The sequence below is a fragment of the Pan paniscus genome, chromosome 15 (assembly GCF_029289425.2).
Source record: "Pan paniscus chromosome 15, NHGRI_mPanPan1-v2.0_pri, whole genome shotgun sequence".
NCBI classification, from domain to species: domain Eukaryota; kingdom Metazoa; phylum Chordata; class Mammalia; order Primates; family Hominidae; genus Pan; species Pan paniscus.
This window is the reverse complement of record NC_073264.2, coordinates 10,122,145-10,144,472: the sequence shown is the minus strand read 5'-3', so window position 1 is coordinate 10,144,472 and position 22,328 is coordinate 10,122,145.

The window sequence follows — 22,328 nt, the reverse complement described above, 5'->3', positions numbered from 1 at the left end:
TGAACAAGTAAATATTTACACGGAGTCTGTATGAACATGTAAATATTTACACAGAATCTGTATGAACATGTAAATATTTACACAGAATCTGTATTAACATGTAAATATTTACACAGAATCTGTATGAACATGAAAATATTTACACAGAATCAGTGGGAACATGTAAATATTTACACAGTATGTGTATAAACATGTAAATATTTACACAGAATCTGTATAAACATGTAAATATTTACACATAATCTGTATCAACATGTCAATATTTACACAGAATCTGTATCAAAATGTAAATATTTGCAAAGAATCTGTATCAACATGTACATACTTACACAAAATCTGTATAAACATGTAAATATTTACACAGAATCTGTATAAACATGTAAATATTTACACACAATCTTTATAAACATGTAAATATTTACACAGAATCTGTATAAACATGTAAATATTTACACAGAATCTGTATAAAGACGTAAATATTTACACAGAATCAGTATAAACATGTAAACAGTTCCACAGAATCCGTATAAACATGTAAATATTTACACACAATCTGTATAAACATGTAAATATTTACACAGAATGTGTATGAACATGTAAATACTTACCCAGAATGTGTATAAACATGTAAATATTTACACAGAATCTGTAAAAACCAGCAAATATTTACACAGAATCTTTAAAAACCTGTAAATATTTACACAGAATCTGTATAAAGCTGTTAATTTTTACACAGAATCTATATAAACCCTTAAATATTTACACAGAATCTGCATATACCTGTAAATATTTACACAGAATCACTAAAAACATGTAAATATTTACACAGAATCTTTATAAACATGTAAATATTTACATAGAATCTGTATAAAGTTGTAAATATTTACAAAGTATCTGTATAATTATGTAAATATTTACACTGTATCTGTATAAACTTGTAAATATTTACACAGAATCTGTATAAACATGTAAGTATTTACACAGAATCTGTATAAACATGAAAATATTTACACAGAATCTGTATGAACATGTAAATATTTACACAGAATCTGTATAAACATGTACATATTTACACAGAATCGGTATAAACATGTAAATATTTAAACAGAAGCAGTTAAAACATATAAATATTTACACAGAATCTGTATAAACACGTAAATATTTACACAGAATCTGTATAAACATGTAAGTATTTACACAGAATGTCTGTAAACATGTAAATATTTACACAGAATGTGTATGAACATGTAAATATTTACACAGAATGTGTATAAACATGTAAATGCTTACACAGAATCTGTATGAACATGTAAATATTTACACAGAATCTGTAGGAACATGTAAATATTTACACAGAATTTCTATGAACATGTAAATATTTACACAAAATCTGTACAAACGTAAATATTTAGACAGAATCTGTATCAACATGTAAATATTTACACAGAATCTCTATGAACAAGTAAATATTTACACGGAGTCTGTATGAACATGTAAATATTTACACAGAATCTGTATGAACATGTAAATATTTACACAGAATCTGTATTAACATGTAAATATTTACACAGAATCTGTATGAACATGAAAATATTTACACAGAATCAGTGGGAACATGTAAATATTTACACAGTATGTGTATAAACATGTAAATATTTACACAGAATCTGTATAAACATGTAAATATTTACACATAATCTGTATCAACATGTCAATATTTACACAGAATCTGTATCAAAATGTAAATATTTACAAAGAATCTGTATCAACATGTACATATTTACACAAAATCTGTATAAACATGTAAATATTTACAAAGTATCTGTATAAACATGTAAATATTTACACTGTATCTGTATAAACATGTAAATATTTACACAGAATCTGTATAAACATGTAAATATTTACACAGAATCTGTATAAAGACGTAAATATTTACACAGAATCAGTATAAACATGTAAACAGTTCCACAGAATCCGTATAAACATGTAAATATTTACACACAATCTGTATAAACATGTAAATATTTACACAGAATGTGTATGAACATGTAAATACTTACCCAGAATGTGTATAAACATGTAAATATTTACACAGAATCTGTAAAAACCAGCAAATATTTACACAGAATCTTTAAAAACCTGTAAATATTTACAGAGAATCTGTATAAAGCTGTTACTTTTTACACAGAATCTATATAAACCCTTAAATATTTACACAGAATCTGCATATACCTGTAAATATTTACACAGAATCTCTAAAAACATGTAAATATTTACACAGAATCTTTATAAACATGTAAATATTTACATAGAATCTGTATAAAGTTGTAAATATTTACAAAGTATCTGTATAATTATGTAAATATTTACACTGTATCTGTATAAACTTGTAAATATTTACACAGAATCTGTATAAACATGTAAATATTTACACAGAATCTGTATAAAGACGTAAATATTTACACAGAATCAGTATAAACATGTAAACAGTTCCACAGAATCCGTATAAACATGTAAATATTTACACACAATCTGTATAAACATGTAAATATTTACACAGAATGTGTATGAACATGTAAATACTTACCCAGAATGTGTATAAACATGTAAATATTTACACAGAATCTGTAAAAACCAGCAAATATTTACACAGAATCTTTAAAAACCTGTAAATATTTACACAGAATCTGTATAAAGCTGTTACTTTTTACACAGAATCTATATAAACCCTTAAATATTTACACAGAATCTGCATATACCTGTAAATATTTACACAGAATCTCTAAAAACATGTAAATATTTACACAGAATCTTTATAAACATGTAAATATTTACATAGAATCTGTATAAAGTTGTAAATATTTACAAAGTATCTGTATAATTATGTAAATATTTACACTGTATCTGTATAAACTTGTAAATATTTACACAGAATCTGTATAAACATGTAAGTATTTACACAGAATCTGTATAAACATGTAAATATTTACACAGAATCTGTATGAACATGTAAATATTTACACAGAATCTGTATGAACATGTAAATATTTACACAGAATGTGTATAAACATGTAAATGTTTACACAGAATCTGTATAAACATGTAAATATTTACACAGAATCTGTACGAACATGTAAATATTTACACAGAATTTCTATGAACATGTAAATATTTACACAGAATCTGTACAAACGTAAATATTTAGACAGAATCTGTATAAACATGTAAATATTTTCACAGAATCTCTATGAACATGTAAATATTTTCACAGAATCTGTATGAACATGTAAATATTTACACAGAATCTGTATGAACATGTAAATATTTACACAGTATCTGTATAAACATGTAAATAGTTACACAGAATCTGTATAAACATGTAAATATTTACACAGAATCTGTATGAACATGAAAATATTTACACAGAATCTGTATAAACATGTAAGTATTTACACATAATCTTTATAAACATGTAAATATTTACACACAATCTTTATAAACATGTAAATATTTACACACAATCTGTATAAACATGTAAATGTTTACACAGAATCTGTATAAACATGTAAATATTTACACAGAATATGTATAAAGACGTAAATATTTACACAGAATCTGTATAAACATGTAAATAGTTCCACAGAATCCGTATAAACATGTAAATATGTACACACAATCTGTATAAACATGTAAATATTTACACAGAATCTGTAAAAACCAGCAAATATTTACACAGAATCTTTAAAAACCTGTAAATATTTACACAGAATCTGTATAAAGCTGTTAATTTTTACACAGAATCTATATAAACCCCTAAATATTTACCCAGAATCTGTATATACCTGTAAATATTTACACAGAATCTCTATAAACATGTAAATATTTACACAGAATCTTTATGAACATGTAAATATTTACATAGAATCTGTACAAAGTTGTAAATATTTACAAAGTATCTCTATAATTATGTAAATATTTACACTGTATCTGTATAAACTTGTAAATATTTACACAGAATCTGTATAAACATGTAAGTATTTACACAGAATCTGTATAAACATGTAAATATTTACACAGAATCTGTATGAACATGTAAATATTTACACAGAATCTCTATGAACATGTAAATATTTACACAGAATGTGTATAAACATGTAAATGTTTACACAGAATCTGTATAAACATGTAAATATTTACACAGAATCTGTACGAACATGTAAATATTTACACAGAATTTCTATGAACATGTAAATATTTACACAGAATCTGTACAAACGTAAATATTTAGACAGAATCTGTATAAACATGTTAATATTTACACAGAATCTCTATGAACATGTAAATATTTACACAGAATCTGTATGAACATGTAAATATTTACACAGAATCTGTATGAACATGTAAATATTTACACAGAATCTGTATAAACATGTAAATATTTACACAGCATCTGTATAAACATGAAAATATTTACAAAGAATCTTTATAAACATGTAAATATTTACACAGAATCTGTATAAAGATGTAAATATTTACAAAGCATCTGTATAAACATGTAAATATTTACACAGAATCTGTACAAACATGTAAATATTTACGCATAATCTTTATAAACATTTACATATTCATACAGAATCACTATAAAGATGTAAATATTTACACAGAATCTGTATAAATCTGTAAATATTTACACGGAATCTGTAAAAACCTGAAAATATTTACACAGAATACGTATAAATATGTAAATATTTGCACAGAATCAGTATAAACATGTAAATATTTACACAGAATCTCCATAAAATTGTAAATATTTACACAGAATCTGTATAAACATGTAACTATTTACACAGAATCTGTACAAACGTAAATATTTACACAGAATCTGTATAAACATGTAAATATTTACACAGAATCTGTATAAACATGTAAATATTTACACAGAATCTGTATAAACATGTACATATTTAGACAGAATCGGTATAAACATGTAAATATTTAAACAGAAGCAGTTTAAACATATAAATATTTACACAGAATCTGTATAAACACGTAAATATTTACACAGAATCTGTATAAACATGTAAGTATTTACACAGAATCTGTATAAACATGTAAATATTTACACAGAATGTGTATGAACATGGAAATATTTACACAGAATGTGTATAAACATGTAAATGCTTACACAGAATCTGTATGAACATGTAAATATTTACACAGAATCTGTAGGAACATGTAAATATTTACACAGAATTTCTATGAACATGTAAATATTTACACAAAATCTGTACAAACGTAAATATTTAGACAGAATCTGTATCAACATGTAAATATTTACACAGAATCTCTATGAACAAGTAAATATTTACACGGAGTCTGTATGAACATGTAAATATTTACACAGAATCTGTATGAACATGTAAATATTTACACAGAATCTGTATTAACATGTAAATATTTACACAGAATCTGTATGAACATGAAAATATTTACACAGAATCAGTGGGAACATGTAAATATTTACACAGTATGTGTATAAACATGTAAATATTTACACAGAATCTGTATAAACATGTAAATATTTACACATAATCTGTATCAACATGTCAATATTTACACAGAATCTGTATCAAAATGTAAATATTTGCAAAGAATCTGTATCAACATGTACATATTTACACAAAATCTGTATAAACATGTAAATATTTACACAGAATCTGTATAAACATGTAAATATTTACACACAATCTTTATAAACATGTAAATATTTACACAGAATCTGTATAAACATGTAAATATTTACACAGAATCTGTATAAAGACGTAAATATTTACACAGAATCAGTATAAACATGTAAACAGTTCCACAGAATCCGTATAAACATGTAAATATTTACACACAATCTGTATAAACATGTAAATATTTACACAGAATGTGTATGAACATGTAAATACTTACCCAGAATGTGTATAAACATGTAAATATTTACACAGAATCTGTAAAAACCAGCAAATATTTACACAGAATCTTTAAAAACCTGTAAATATTTACACAGAACCTGTATAAAGCTGTTAATTTTTACACAGAATCTATATAAACCCTTAAATATTTACACAGAATCTGCATATACCTGTAAATATTTACACAGAATCTCTAAAAACATGTAAATATTTACACAGAATCTTTATAAACATGTAAATATTTACATAGAATCTGTATAAAGTTGTAAATATTTACAAAGTATCTGTATAATTATGTAAATATTTACACTGTATCTGTATAAACTTGTAAATATTTACACAGAATCTGTATAAACATGTAAGTATTTACACAGAATCTGTATAAACATGAAAATATTTACACAGAATCTGTATGAACATGTAAATATTTACACAGAATCTGTATAAACATGTACATATTTACACAGAATCGGTATAAACATGTAAATATTTAAACAGAAGCAGTTTAAACATATAAATATTTACACAGAATCTGTATAAACACGTAAATATTTACACAGAATCTGTATAAACATGTAAGTATTTACACAGAATCTCTGTAAACATGTAAATATTTACACAGAATGTGTATGAACATGTAAATATTTACACAGAATGTGTATAAACATGTAAATGCTTACACAGAATCTGTATGAACATGTAAATATTTACACAGAATCTGTAGGAACATGTAAATATTTACACAGAATTTCTATGAACATGTAAATATTTACACAAAATCTGTACAAACGTAAATATTTAGACAGAATCTGTATCAACATGTAAATATTTACACAGAATCTCTATGAACAAGTAAATATTTACACGGAGTCTGTATGAACATGGAAATATTTACACAGAATCTGTATGAACATGTAAATATTTACACAGAATCTATATTAACATGTAAATATTTACACAGAATCTGTATGAACATGAAAATATTTACACAGAATCAGTGGGAACATGTAAATATTTACACAGTATGTGTATAAACATGTAAATATTTACACAGAATCTGTATAAACGTGTAAATATTTACACATAATCTGTATCAACATGTCAATATTTACACAGAATCTGTATCAAAATGTAAATATTTACAAAGAATCTGTATCAACATGTACATATTTACACAAAATCTGTATAAACATGTAAATATTTACACAGAATCTGTATAAACATGTAAATATTTACACACAATCTTTATAAACATGTAAATATTTACACAGAATCTGTATAAACATGTAAATATTTACACAGAATCTGTATAAAGACGTAAATATTTACACAGAATCAGTATAAACATGTAAAGAGTTCCACAGAATCCGTATAAACATGTAAATATTTACACACAATCTGTATAAACATGTAAATATTTACACAGAATGTGTATGAACATGTAAATACTTACCCAGAATGTGTATAAACATGTAAATATTTACACAGAATCTGTAAAAACCAGCAAATATTTACACAGAATCTTTAAAAACCTGTAAATATTTACACAGAATCTGTATAAAGCTGTTACTTTTTACACAGAATCTATATAAACCCTTAAATATTTACACAGAATCTGCATATACCTGTAAATATTTACACAGAATCTCTAAAAACATGTAAATATTTACACAGAATCTTTATAAACATGTAAATATTTACATAGAATATGTATAAAGTTGTAAATATTTACAAAGTATCTGTATAATTATGTAAATACTTACACTGTATCTGTATAAACTTGTAAATATTTACACAGAATCTGTATAAACATGTAAGTATTTACACAGAATCTGTATAAACATGTAAATATTTACACAGAATCTGTATGAACATGTAAATATTTACACAGAATCTGTATGAACATGTAAATATTTACACAGAATGTGTATAAACATGTAAATGTTTACACAGAATCTGTATAAACATGTAAATATTTACACAGAATCTGTACGAACATGTAAATATTTACACAGAATTTCTATGAACATGTAAATATTTACACAGAATCTGTACAAACGTAAATATTTAGACAGAATCTGTATAAACATGTAAATATTTTCACAGAATCTCTATGAACATGTAAATATTTTCACAGAATCTGTATGAACATGTAAATATTTACACAGAATCTGTATGAACATGTAAATATTTACACAGTATCTGTATAAACATGTAAATAGTTACACAGAATCTGTATAAACATGTAAATATTTACACAGAATCTGTATAAACATGAAAATATTTACACAGAATCTGTATAAACATGTAAGTATTTACCCATAATCTTTATAAACATGTAAATATTTACACACAATCTTTATAAACATGTAAATATTTACACACAGTCTGTATAAACATGTAAATGTTTACACAGAATCTGTATAAACATGTAAATATTTACACAGAATCTGTATAAAGACGTAAATATTTACACAGAATCTGTATAAACATGTAAATAGTTCCACAGAATCCGTATAAACATGTAAATATTTACACACAATCTGTATAAACATGTAAATATTTACACAGAATGTGTATGAACATGTAAATACTTACCAAGAATGTGTATAAACATGCAAATATTTACACAGAATCTGTAAAAACCAGCAAATATTTACACAGAATCTTTAAAAACCTGTAAATATTTACACAGAATCTGTATAAAGCTGTTAATTTTTACACAGAATCTATATAAACCCCTAAATATTTACCCAGAATCTGTATATACCTGTAAATATTTACACAGAATCTCTATAAACATGTAAATATTTACACAGAATCTTTATAAACATGTAAATATTTACATAGAATCTGTACAAAGTTGTAAATATTTACAAAGTATCTCTATAATTATGTAAATATTTACACTGTATCTGTATAAACTTGTAAATATTTACACAGAATCTGTATAAACATGTAAGTATTTACACAGAATCTGTATAAACATGTAAATATTTACACAGAATCTGTATGAACATGTAAATATTTACACAGAATCTCTATGAACATGTAAATATTTACACAGAATGTGTATAAACATGTAAATGTTTACACAGAATCTGTATAAACATGTAAATATTTACACAGAATCTGTACGAACATGTAAATATTTACACAGAATTTCTATGAACATGTAAATATTTACACAGAATCTGTACAAACGTAAATATTTAGACAGAATCTGTATAAACATGTTAATATTTACACAGAATCTCTATGAACATGTAAATATTTACACAGAATCTGTATGAACATGTAAATATTTACACAGAATCTGTATGAACATGTAAATATTTACACAGAATCTGTATAAACATGTAAATATTTACACAGAATCTGTATAAACATGAAAATATTTACACAGAATCTGTATAAACATGTACATATTTAGACAGAATCGGTATAAACATGTAAATATTTAAACAGAAGCAGTTTAAACATATAAATATTTACACAGAATCTGTATAAACACGTAAATATTTACACAGAATCTGTATAAACATGTAAGTATTTACACAGAATCTGTATAAACATGTAAATATTTACACAGAATGTGTATGAACATGGAAATATTTACACAGAATGTGTATAAACATGTAAATGCTTACACAGAATCTGTATGAACATGTAAATATTTACACAGAATCTGTAGGAACATGTAAATATTTACACAGAATTTCTATGAACATGTAAATATTTACACAAAATCTGTACAAACGTAAATATTTAGACAGAATCTGTATCAACATGTAAATATTTACACAGAATCTCTATGAACAAGTAAATATTTACACGGAGTCTGTATGAACATGTAAATATTTACACAGAATCTGTATGAACATGTAAATATTTACACAGAATCTGTATTAACATGTAAATATTTACACAGAATCTGTATGAACATGAAAATATTTACACAGAATCAGTGGGAACATGTAAATATTTACACAGTATGTGTATAAACATGTAAATATTTACACAGAATCTGTATAAACATGTAAATATTTACACATAATCTGTATCAACATGTCAATATTTACACAGAATCTGTATCAAAATGTAAATATTTGCAAAGAATCTGTATCAACATGTACATATTTACACAAAATCTGTATAAACATGTAAATATTTACACAGAATCTGTATAAACATGTAAATATTTACACACAATCTTTATAAACATGTAAATATTTACACAGAATCTGTATAAACATGTAAATATTTACACAGAATCTGTATAAAGACGTAAATATTTACACAGAATCAGTATAAACATGTAAACAGTTCCACAGAATCCGTATAAACATGTAAATATTTACACACAATCTGTATAAACATGTAAATATTTACACAGAATGTGTATGAACATGTAAATACTTACCCAGAATGTGTATAAACATGTAAATATTTACACAGAATCTGTAAAAACCAGCAAATATTTACACAGAATCTTTAAAAACCTGTAAATATTTACACAGAACCTGTATAAAGCTGTTAATTTTTACACAGAATCTATATAAACCCTTAAATATTTACACAGAATCTGCATATACCTGTAAATATTTACACAGAATCTCTAAAAACATGTAAATATTTACACAGAATCTTTATAAACATGTAAATATTTACATAGAATCTGTATAAAGTTGTAAATATTTACAAAGTATCTGTATAATTATGTAAATATTTACACTGTATCTGTATAAACTTGTAAATATTTACACAGAATCTGTATAAACATGTAAGTATTTACACAGAATCTGTATAAACATGAAAATATTTACACAGAATCTGTATGAACATGTAAATATTTACACAGAATCTGTATAAACATGTACATATTTACACAGAATCGGTATAAACATGTAAATATTTAAACAGAAGCAGTTTAAACATATAAATATTTACACAGAATCTGTATAAACACGTAAATATTTACACAGAATCTGTATAAACATGTAAGTATTTACACAGAATCTCTGTAAACATGTAAATATTTACACAGAATGTGTATGAACATGTAAATATTTACACAGAATGTGTATAAACATGTAAATGCTTACACAGAATCTGTATGAACATGTAAATATTTACACAGAATCTGTAGGAACATGTAAATATTTACACAGAATTTCTATGAACATGTAAATATTTACACAAAATCTGTACAAACGTAAATATTTAGACAGAATCTGTATCAACATGTAAATATTTACACAGAATCTCTATGAACAAGTAAATATTTACACGGAGTCTGTATGAACATGGAAATATTTACACAGAATCTGTATGAACATGTAAATATTTACACAGAATCTATATTAACATGTAAATATTTACACAGAATCTGTATGAACATGAAAATATTTACACAGAATCAGTGGGAACATGTAAATATTTACACAGTATGTGTATAAACATGTAAATATTTACACAGAATCTGTATAAACGTGTAAATATTTACACATAATCTGTATCAACATGTCAATATTTACACAGAATCTGTATCAAAATGTAAATATTTACAAAGAATCTGTATCAACATGTACATATTTACACAAAATCTGTATAAACATGTAAATATTTACACAGAATCTGTATAAACATGTAAATATTTACACACAATCTTTATAAACATGTAAATATTTACACAGAATCTGTATAAACATGTAAATATTTACACAGAATCTGTATAAAGACGTAAATATTTACACAGAATCAGTATAAACATGTAAAGAGTTCCACAGAATCCGTATAAACATGTAAATATTTACACACAATCTGTATAAACATGTAAATATTTACACAGAATGTGTATGAACATGTAAATACTTACCCAGAATGTGTATAAACATGTAAATATTTACACAGAATCTGTAAAAACCAGCAAATATTTACACAGAATCTTTAAAAACCTGTAAATATTTACACAGAATCTGTATAAAGCTGTTACTTTTTACACAGAATCTATATAAACCCTTAAATATTTACACAGAATCTGCATATACCTGTAAATATTTACACAGAATCTCTAAAAACATGTAAATATTTACACAGAATCTTTATAAACATGTAAATATTTACATAGAATATGTATAAAGTTGTAAATATTTACAAAGTATCTGTATAATTATGTAAATACTTACACTGTATCTGTATAAACTTGTAAATATTTACACAGAATCTGTATAAACATGTAAGTATTTACACAGAATCTGTATAAACATGTAAATATTTACACAGAATCTGTATGAACATGTAAATATTTACACAGAATCTGTATGAACATGTAAATATTTACACAGAATGTGTATAAACATGTAAATGTTTACACAGAATCTGTATAAACATGTAAATATTTACACAGAATCTGTACGAACATGTAAATATTTACACAGAATTTCTATGAACATGTAAATATTTACACAGAATCTGTACAAACGTAAATATTTAGACAGAATCTGTATAAACATGTAAATATTTTCACAGAATCTCTATGAACATGTAAATATTTTCACAGAATCTGTATGAACATGTAAATATTTACACAGAATCTGTATGAACATGTAAATATTTACACAGTATCTGTATAAACATGTAAATAGTTACACAGAATCTGTATAAACATGTAAATATTTACACAGAATCTGTATAAACATGAAAATATTTACACAGAATCTGTATAAACATGTAAGTATTTACCCATAATCTTTATAAACATGTAAATATTTACACACAATCTTTATAAACATGTAAATATTTACACACAGTCTGTATAAACATGTAAATGTTTACACAGAATCTGTATAAACATGTAAATATTTACACAGAATCTGTATAAAGACGTAAATATTTACACAGAATCTGTATAAACATGTAAATAGTTCCACAGAATCCGTATAAACATGTAAATATTTACACACAATCTGTATAAACATGTAAATATTTACACAGAATGTGTATGAACATGTAAATACTTACCAAGAATGTGTATAAACATGCAAATATTTACACAGAATCTGTAAAAACCAGCAAATATTTACACAGAATCTTTAAAAACCTGTAAATATTTACACAGAATCTGTATAAAGCTGTTAATTTTTACACAGAATCTATATAAACCCCTAAATATTTACCCAGAATCTGTATATACCTGTAAATATTTACACAGAATCTCTATAAACATGTAAATATTTACACAGAATCTTTATAAACATGTAAATATTTACATAGAATCTGTACAAAGTTGTAAATATTTACAAAGTATCTCTATAATTATGTAAATATTTACACTGTATCTGTATAAACTTGTAAATATTTACACAGAATCTGTATAAACATGTAAGTATTTACACAGAATCTGTATAAACATGTAAATATTTACACAGAATCTGTATGAACATGTAAATATTTACACAGAATCTCTATGAACATGTAAATATTTACACAGAATGTGTATCAACATGTAAATGTTTACACAGAATCTGTATAAACATGTAAATATTTACACAGAATCTGTACGAACATGTAAATATTTACACAGAATTTCTATGAACATGTAAATATTTACACAGAATCTGTACAAACGTAAATATTTAGACAGAATCTGTATAAACATGTTAATATTTACACAGAATCTCTATGAACATGTAAATATTTACACAGAATCTGTATGAACATGTAAATATTTACACAGAATCTGTATGAACATGTAAATATTTACACAGAATCTGTATAAACATGTAAATATTTACACAGAATCTGTATAAACATGAAAATATTTACAAAGAATCTTTATAAACATGTAAATATTTACACAGAATCTGTATAAAGATGTAAATATTTACAAAGCATCTGTATAAACATGTAAATATTTACACAGAATCTGTACAAACAAGTAAATATTTACGCATAATCTTTATAAACATTTACATATTCATACAGAATCACTATAAAGATGTAAATATTTACACAGAATCTGTATAAATCTGTAAATATTTACACGGAATCTGTAAAAACCTGAAAATATTTACACAGAATACGTATAAATATGTAAATATTTGCACAGAATCAGTATAAACATGTAAATATTTACACAGAATCTCCATAAAATTGTAAATATTTACACAGAATCTGTATAAACATGTAACTATTTACACAGAATCTGTACAAACGTAAATATTTACACAGAATCTGTATAAACATGTAAATATTTACACAGAATCTGTATAAACATGTAAATATTTACACAGAATCTGTATAAACATGTACATATTTAGACAGAATCGGTATAAACATGTAAATATTTAAACAGAAGCAGTTTAAACATATAAATATTTACACAGAATCTGTATAAACACGTAAATATTTACACAGAATCTGTATAAACATGTAAGTATTTACACAGAATCTGTATAAACATGTAAATATTTACACAGAATGTGTATGAACATGGAAATATTTACACAGAATGTGTATAAACATGTAAATGCTTACACAGAATCTGTATGAACATGTAAATATTTACACAGAATCTGTAGGAACATGTAAATATTTACACAGAATTTCTATGAACATGTAAATATTTACACAAAATCTGTACAAACGTAAATATTTAGACAGAATCTGTATCAACATGTAAATATTTACACAGAATCTCTATGAACAAGTAAATATTTACACGGAGTCTGTATGAGCATGTAAATATTTACACAGAATCTGTATGAACATGTAAATATTTACACAGAATCTGTATTAACATGTAAATATTTACACAGAATCTGTATGAACATGAAAATATTTACACAGAATCAGTGGCAACATGTAAATATTTACACAGTATGTGTATAAACATGTAAATATTTACACAGAATCTGTATAAACATGTAAATATTTACACATAATCTGTATCAACATGTCAATATTTACACAGAATCTGTATCAAAATGTAAATATTTGCAAAGAATCTGTATCAACATGTACATATTTACACAAAATCTGTATAAACATGTAAATATTTACACAAAATCTGTATAAACATGTAAATATTTACACACAATCTTTATAAACATGTAAATATTTACACAGAATCTGTATAAACATGTAAATATTTACACAGAATCTGTATAAAGACGTAAATATTTACACAGAATCAGTATAAACATGTAAACAGTTCCACAGAATCCGTATAAACATGTAAATATTTACACACAATCTGTATAAACATGTAAATATTTACACAGAATGTGTATGAACATGTAAATACTTACCCAGAATGTGTATAAACATGTAAATATTTACACAGAATCTGTAAAAACCAGCAAATATTTACACAGAATCTTTAAAAACCTGTAAATATTTACACAGAATCTGTATAAAGCTGTTAATTTTTACACAGAATCTATATAAACCCTTAAATATTTACACAGAATCTGCATATACCTGTAAATATTTACACAGAATCTCTAAAAACATGTAAATATTTACACAGAATCTTTATAAACATGTAAATATTTACATAGAATCTGTATAAAGTTGTAAATATTTACAAAGTATCTGTATAGTTATGTAAATATTTACACTGTATCTGTATAAACTTGTAAATATTTACACAGAATCTGTATAAACATGTAAGTATTTACACAGAATCTGTATAAACATGAAAATATTTACACAGAATCTGTATGAACATGTAAATATTTACACAGAATCTGTATAAACATGTACATATTTACACAGAATCGGTATAAACATGTAAATATTTAAACAGAAGCAGTTTAAACATATAAATATTTACACAGAATCTGTATAAACACGTAAATATTTACACAGAATCTGTATAAACATGTAAGTATTTACACAGAATCTCTGTAAACATGTAAATATTTACACAGAATGTGTATGAACATGTAAATATTTACACAGAATGTGTATAAACATGTAAATGCTTACACAGAATCTGTATGAACATGTAAATATTTACACAGAATCTGTAGGAACATGTAAATATTTACACAGAATTTCTATGAACATGTAAATATTTACACAAAATCTGTACAAACGTAAATATTTAGACAGAATCTGTATCAACATGTAAATATTTACACAGAATCTCTATGAACAAGTAAATATTTACACGGAGTCTGTATGAACATGTAAATATTTACACAGAATCTGTATGAACATGTAAATATTTACACAGAATCTGTATTAACATGTAAATATTTACACAGAATCTGTATGAACATGAAAATATTTACACAGAATCAGTGGGAACATGTAAATATTTACACAGTATGTGTATAAACATGTAAATATTTACACAGAATCTGTATAAACATGTAAATATTTACACATAATCTGTATCAACATGTCAATATTTACACAGAATCTGTATCAAAATGTAAATATTTACAAAGTATCTGTATCAACATGTACATATTTACACAAAATCTGTATAAACATGTAAATATTTACACAGAATCTGTATAAACATGTAAATATTTACACACAATCTTTATAAACATGTAAATATTTACACAGAATCTGTATAAACATGTAAATATTTACACAGAATCTGTATAAAGACGTAAATATTTACACAGAATCAGTATAAACATGTAAACAGTTCCACAGAATCCGTATAAACATGTAAATATTTACACACAATCTGTATAAACATGTAAATATTTACACAGAAAGTGTATGAACATGTAAATACTTACCCAGAATGTGTATAAACATGTAAATATTTACACAGAATCTGTAAAAACCAGCAAATATTTACACAGAATGTTTAAAAACCTGTAAATATTTACACAGAATCTGTATAAAGCTGTTAATTTTTACACAGAATCTATATAAACCCTTAAATATTTACACAGAATCTGCATATACCTGTAAATATTTACACAGAATCTCTAAAAACATGTAAATATTTACACAGAATCTTTATAAACATGTAAATATTTACATAGAATCTGTATAAAGTTGTAAATATTTACAAAGTATCTGTATAATTATGTAAATATTTACACTGTATCTGTATAAACTTGTAAATATTTACACAGAATCTGTATAAACATGTAAGTATTTACACAGAATCTGTATAAACATGTAAATATTTACACAGAATCTGTATGAACATGTAAATATTTACACAGAATCTGTATGAACATGTAAATATTTACACAGAATGTGTATAAACATGTAAATGTTTACACAGAATCTGTATAAACATGTAAATATTTACACAGAATCTGTACGAATATGTAAATATTTACACAGAATTTCTATGAACATGTAAATATTTACACAGAATCTGTACAAACGTAAATATTTAGACAGAATCTGTATAAACATGTAAATATTTTCACAGAATCTCTATGAACATGTAAATATTTTCACAGAATCTGTATGAACATGTAAATATTTACACAGAATCTGTATGAACATGTAAATATTTACACAGTATCTGTATAAACATGTAAATAGTTACACAGAATCTGTATAAACATGTAAATATTTACACAGAATCTGTATAAACATGAAAATATTTACACAGAATCTGTATAAACATGTAAGTATTTACACATAATCTTTATAAACATGTAAATATTTACACACAATCTTTATAAACATGTAAATATTTACACACAGTCTGTATAAACATGTAAATGTTTACACAGAATCTGTAAAAACCAGTAAATATTTACACAGAATCTTTAAAAACCTGTAAAAATTTACACAGAATCTGTATAAACCGGTAAATATTTTCTCAGAATCTATATAAACACCTAAATATTTACAAAGAATCTGTATAAACCTGTAAATATTTACACAGAATCTGTATAAATATGTAAATATTTACACAGAATCTGTATAAACATGTACATATTTACACAGAATCGGTATAAACATGTAAATATTTACACAGAATCAGTATAAACATGAAAATATTTACACAGAATCTGTATAAACTTGTGAATATTTACACAGAATCTTTTAAACATGAAAGTATTTACGCAGAATCTGTATAAACATGTAAATATTTACACAGAATGTGTATGAACATGTAAATATTTACACAGAATGTGTATAAACATGTAAATATTTACACAGAATCTGTAAAAACCAGTAAATATTTACACAGAATCTTTAAAAACCTCTAAAGATTTACACAGAATCTGTATCAACCTGTAAATTTTTACACAGAATCTATATAAAGCCCTAAATATTTACACAGAATCTGTATAAACCTATAAATATTTACACAGAATCTCTATAAACATGTAAATATTTACACAGAATCTTTATAAACATGTAAATATTTACACAGAATCTGTATAAAGTTGTAAATATTTACAAAGAATCTGTATAAATATGTAAATGTTTACACAGAATCTGTATAAACATGTAAATATTTACACAGAATCTGTATAAACATATAAATATTTACACAGAATCTGTATAAACATGTAAATATTTACACAGAATCTGTATAAACATGTATATATTTACACAGAATGTGTATGAACATGTAAATATTTACACAGAATGTGTATAAACATGGAAATGTTTACACAGAATCTGTATGAACTTGTAAATATTTACACAGAATCTGTAGGAACATGTAAATATTTACACAGAATTTTTATGAATATGTAAATATTTACACAGAATCTGTATGAGCATGTAAATATTTACACAGAATCTCTATGAACATGTAAATATTTACACAGACTCTGTATGAACATGTAAATATTTACACAGAATCTGTATGAACATGTAAATATTTACACAGAATCTGTATAAACATGTAAATATTTACACAGAATCTGTATAAACATGAAAATATTTACAAAGAATCTTTATAAACATGTAAATATTTACACAGAATCTGTATAAAGATGTAAATATTTACAAAGCATCATAATAAACATGTAAATATTTACACAGTATCTGTACAAACATGTAAATATTTATGCATAATCTTTATAAACATTTAAATATTTATACAGAATCAGTGTAAAGATGTAAATATTTACACAGAATCTGTATAAATCTGTAAATATTTACACGGAATCTGTAAAAACCTGAAAATATTTACACAGAATACGTATAAATATGTAAATATTTACACAGAATCAGTATAAACATGTAAATATTTACAAAGAATCTCCATAAAATTGTAAATATTTACACAGAATCTGTATAAACATGTAACTATTTACCCAGAATCTGTATAAACATGAAAATATTTACACAGAATCTGTATAAACATGTACATATTTACACAGAATCGGTATAAACATGTAAATATTTAAACAGAAGCAGTTTAAACGTATAAATATTTACACAGAATCTGTATAAACATGTAAATATTTACACAGAATGTGTATGAACATGTAAATATTTACACAGAATGTGTATAAACATGTAAATGCTTACACAGAATCTGTATGAACATGTAAATATTTACACATAATCTGTAGGAACATGTAAATATTTACACAGAATTTCTATGAACATGTAAATATTTACTCAAAATCTGTACAAACGTAAATATTTAGACAGAATCTGTATCAACATGTAAATATTTAAACAGAATCTCTATGAACAAGTAAATATTTACACAGAGTCTGTATGAGCATGTAAATATTTACACAGATTCTGTATGAACATGTAAATATTTACACAGAATCTGTATTAACATGTAAATATTTACACAGAATCTGTATGAACATGAAAATATTTACACAGAATCAGTGGGAACATGTAAATATTTACACAGTATGTGTATAAACATGTAAATATTTACACAGAATCTGTATAAACATGTAAATATTTACACATAATCTGTATCAACATGTCAATATTTACACAGAATCTGTATCAAAATGTAAATATTTACAAAGAATCTGTATCAACATGTACATATTTACACAAAATCTGTATAAACATGTAAATATTTACACAGAATCTGTATAAACATGTAAATATTTACACACAATATTTATAAACATGTAAATATTTACACAGAATCTGTATAAACATGTAAATATTTACACAGAATCTGTATAAAGACGTAAATATTTACACAGAATCAGTATAAACATGTAAACAGTTCCACAGAATCCGTATAAACATGTAAATATTTACACACAATCTGTATAAACATGTAAATATTTACACAGAATGTGTATGAACATGTAAATACTTACCCAGAATGTGTACAAACATGTAAATATTTACACAGAATCTGTAAAAACCAGCAAATATTTACACAGAATCTTTAAAAACCTGTAAATATTTACACAGAATCTGTATAAAGCTGTTAATTTTTACACAGAATCTATATAAACCCTTAAATATTTATACAGAATCTGCATATACCTGTAAATATTTACACAGAATCTCTAAAAACATGTAAATATTTACACAGAATCTTTATAAACATGTAAATATTTACATAGAATCTGTAAAAAGTTGTAAATATTTACAAAGTATCTGTAAAATTATGTAAATATTTACACTGTATCTGTATAAACTTGTAAATATTTACACAGAATCTGTATAAACACGTAAGTATTTATACAGAATCTGTATAAACATGTAAATATTTACACAGAATCTGTATGAACATGTAAATATTTACACAGAATCTGTATGAACATGTAAATATTTACACAGAATGTGTATAAACATGTAAATGTTTAAACAGATTCTGTATAAACATGTAAATATTTACACAGAATCTGTACGAACATGTAAATATTTACACAGAATTTCTATGAACATGTAAATATTTACACAGAATCTGTACAAACGTAAATATTTAGACAGAATCTGTATAAACATGTAAATATTTTCACAGAATCTCTATGAACATGTAAATATTTACACAGAATCTGTATGAACATGTAAATATTTACACAGAATCTGTATGAACATGTAAATATTTACACAGTATCTGTATAAACATGTAAATAGTTACACAGAATCTGTATAAACATGTAAATATTTACACAGAATCTGTATAAACATGAAAATATTTACACAGAATCTGTATAAACATGTAAGTATTTACACATAATCTTTATAAACATGTAAATATTTACACACAATCTTTATAAACATGTAAATATTTACACACAGTCTGTATAAACATGTAAATGTTTACACAGAATCTGTAAAAACCAGTAAATATTTACACAGAATCTTTAAAAACCTGTAAAAATTTACACAGAATCTATACAAACCGGTAAATATTTTCTCAGAATCTATATAAACACCTAAATATTTACACAGAATCTGTATAAACCTGTAAATATTTACACAGAATCTGTATAAATATGTAAATATTTACACAGAATCTGTATAAACATGTACATATTTACACAGAATCAGTATAAACATGTAAATATTTACACAGAATCAGTATAAACATGAAAATATTTACACAGAATCTGTATAAACTTGTGAATATTGACACAGAATCTGTATAAACATGAAAGTATTTACGCAGAATCTGTATAAACATGTAAATATTTACACAGAATGTGTATGAACATGTAAATATTTACACAGAATGTGTATAAACATGTAAATATTTACACAGAATCTGTAAAAACCAGTAAATATTTACACAGAATCTTTAAAAACCTCTAAAGGTTTACACAGAATCTGTATCAACCCTTAAATTTTTACACAGAATCTATATAAAGCCCTAAATATTTACACAGAACCTGTATATACCTATAAATATTTACACAGAATCTCTATAAACATGTAAATATTTACACAGAATCTTTATAAACATGTAAATATTTACACAGAATCTGTATAAAGTTGTAAATATTTACAAAGAATCTGTATAAATATGTAAATGTTTACACAGAATCTGTATAAACATGTAAATATTTACACAGAATCTGTATAAACATATAAATATTTACACAGAATCTGTATAAACATGTAAATATTTACACAGAATCTGTATAAACATGTATATATTTACACAGAATGTGTATGAACATGTAAATATTTACACAGAATGTGTATAAACATGGAAATGTTTACACAGAATCTGTATGAACTTGTAAATATTTACACAGAATCTGTAGGAACATGTAAATATTTACACAGAATTTTTATGAATATGTAAATATTTACACAGAATCTGTATGAGCATGTAAATATTTACACAGAATCTCTATGAACATGTAAATATTTACACAGACTCTGTATGAACATGTAAATATTTACACAGAATCTGTATGAACATGTAAATATTTACACAGAATCTGTATAAACATGTAAATA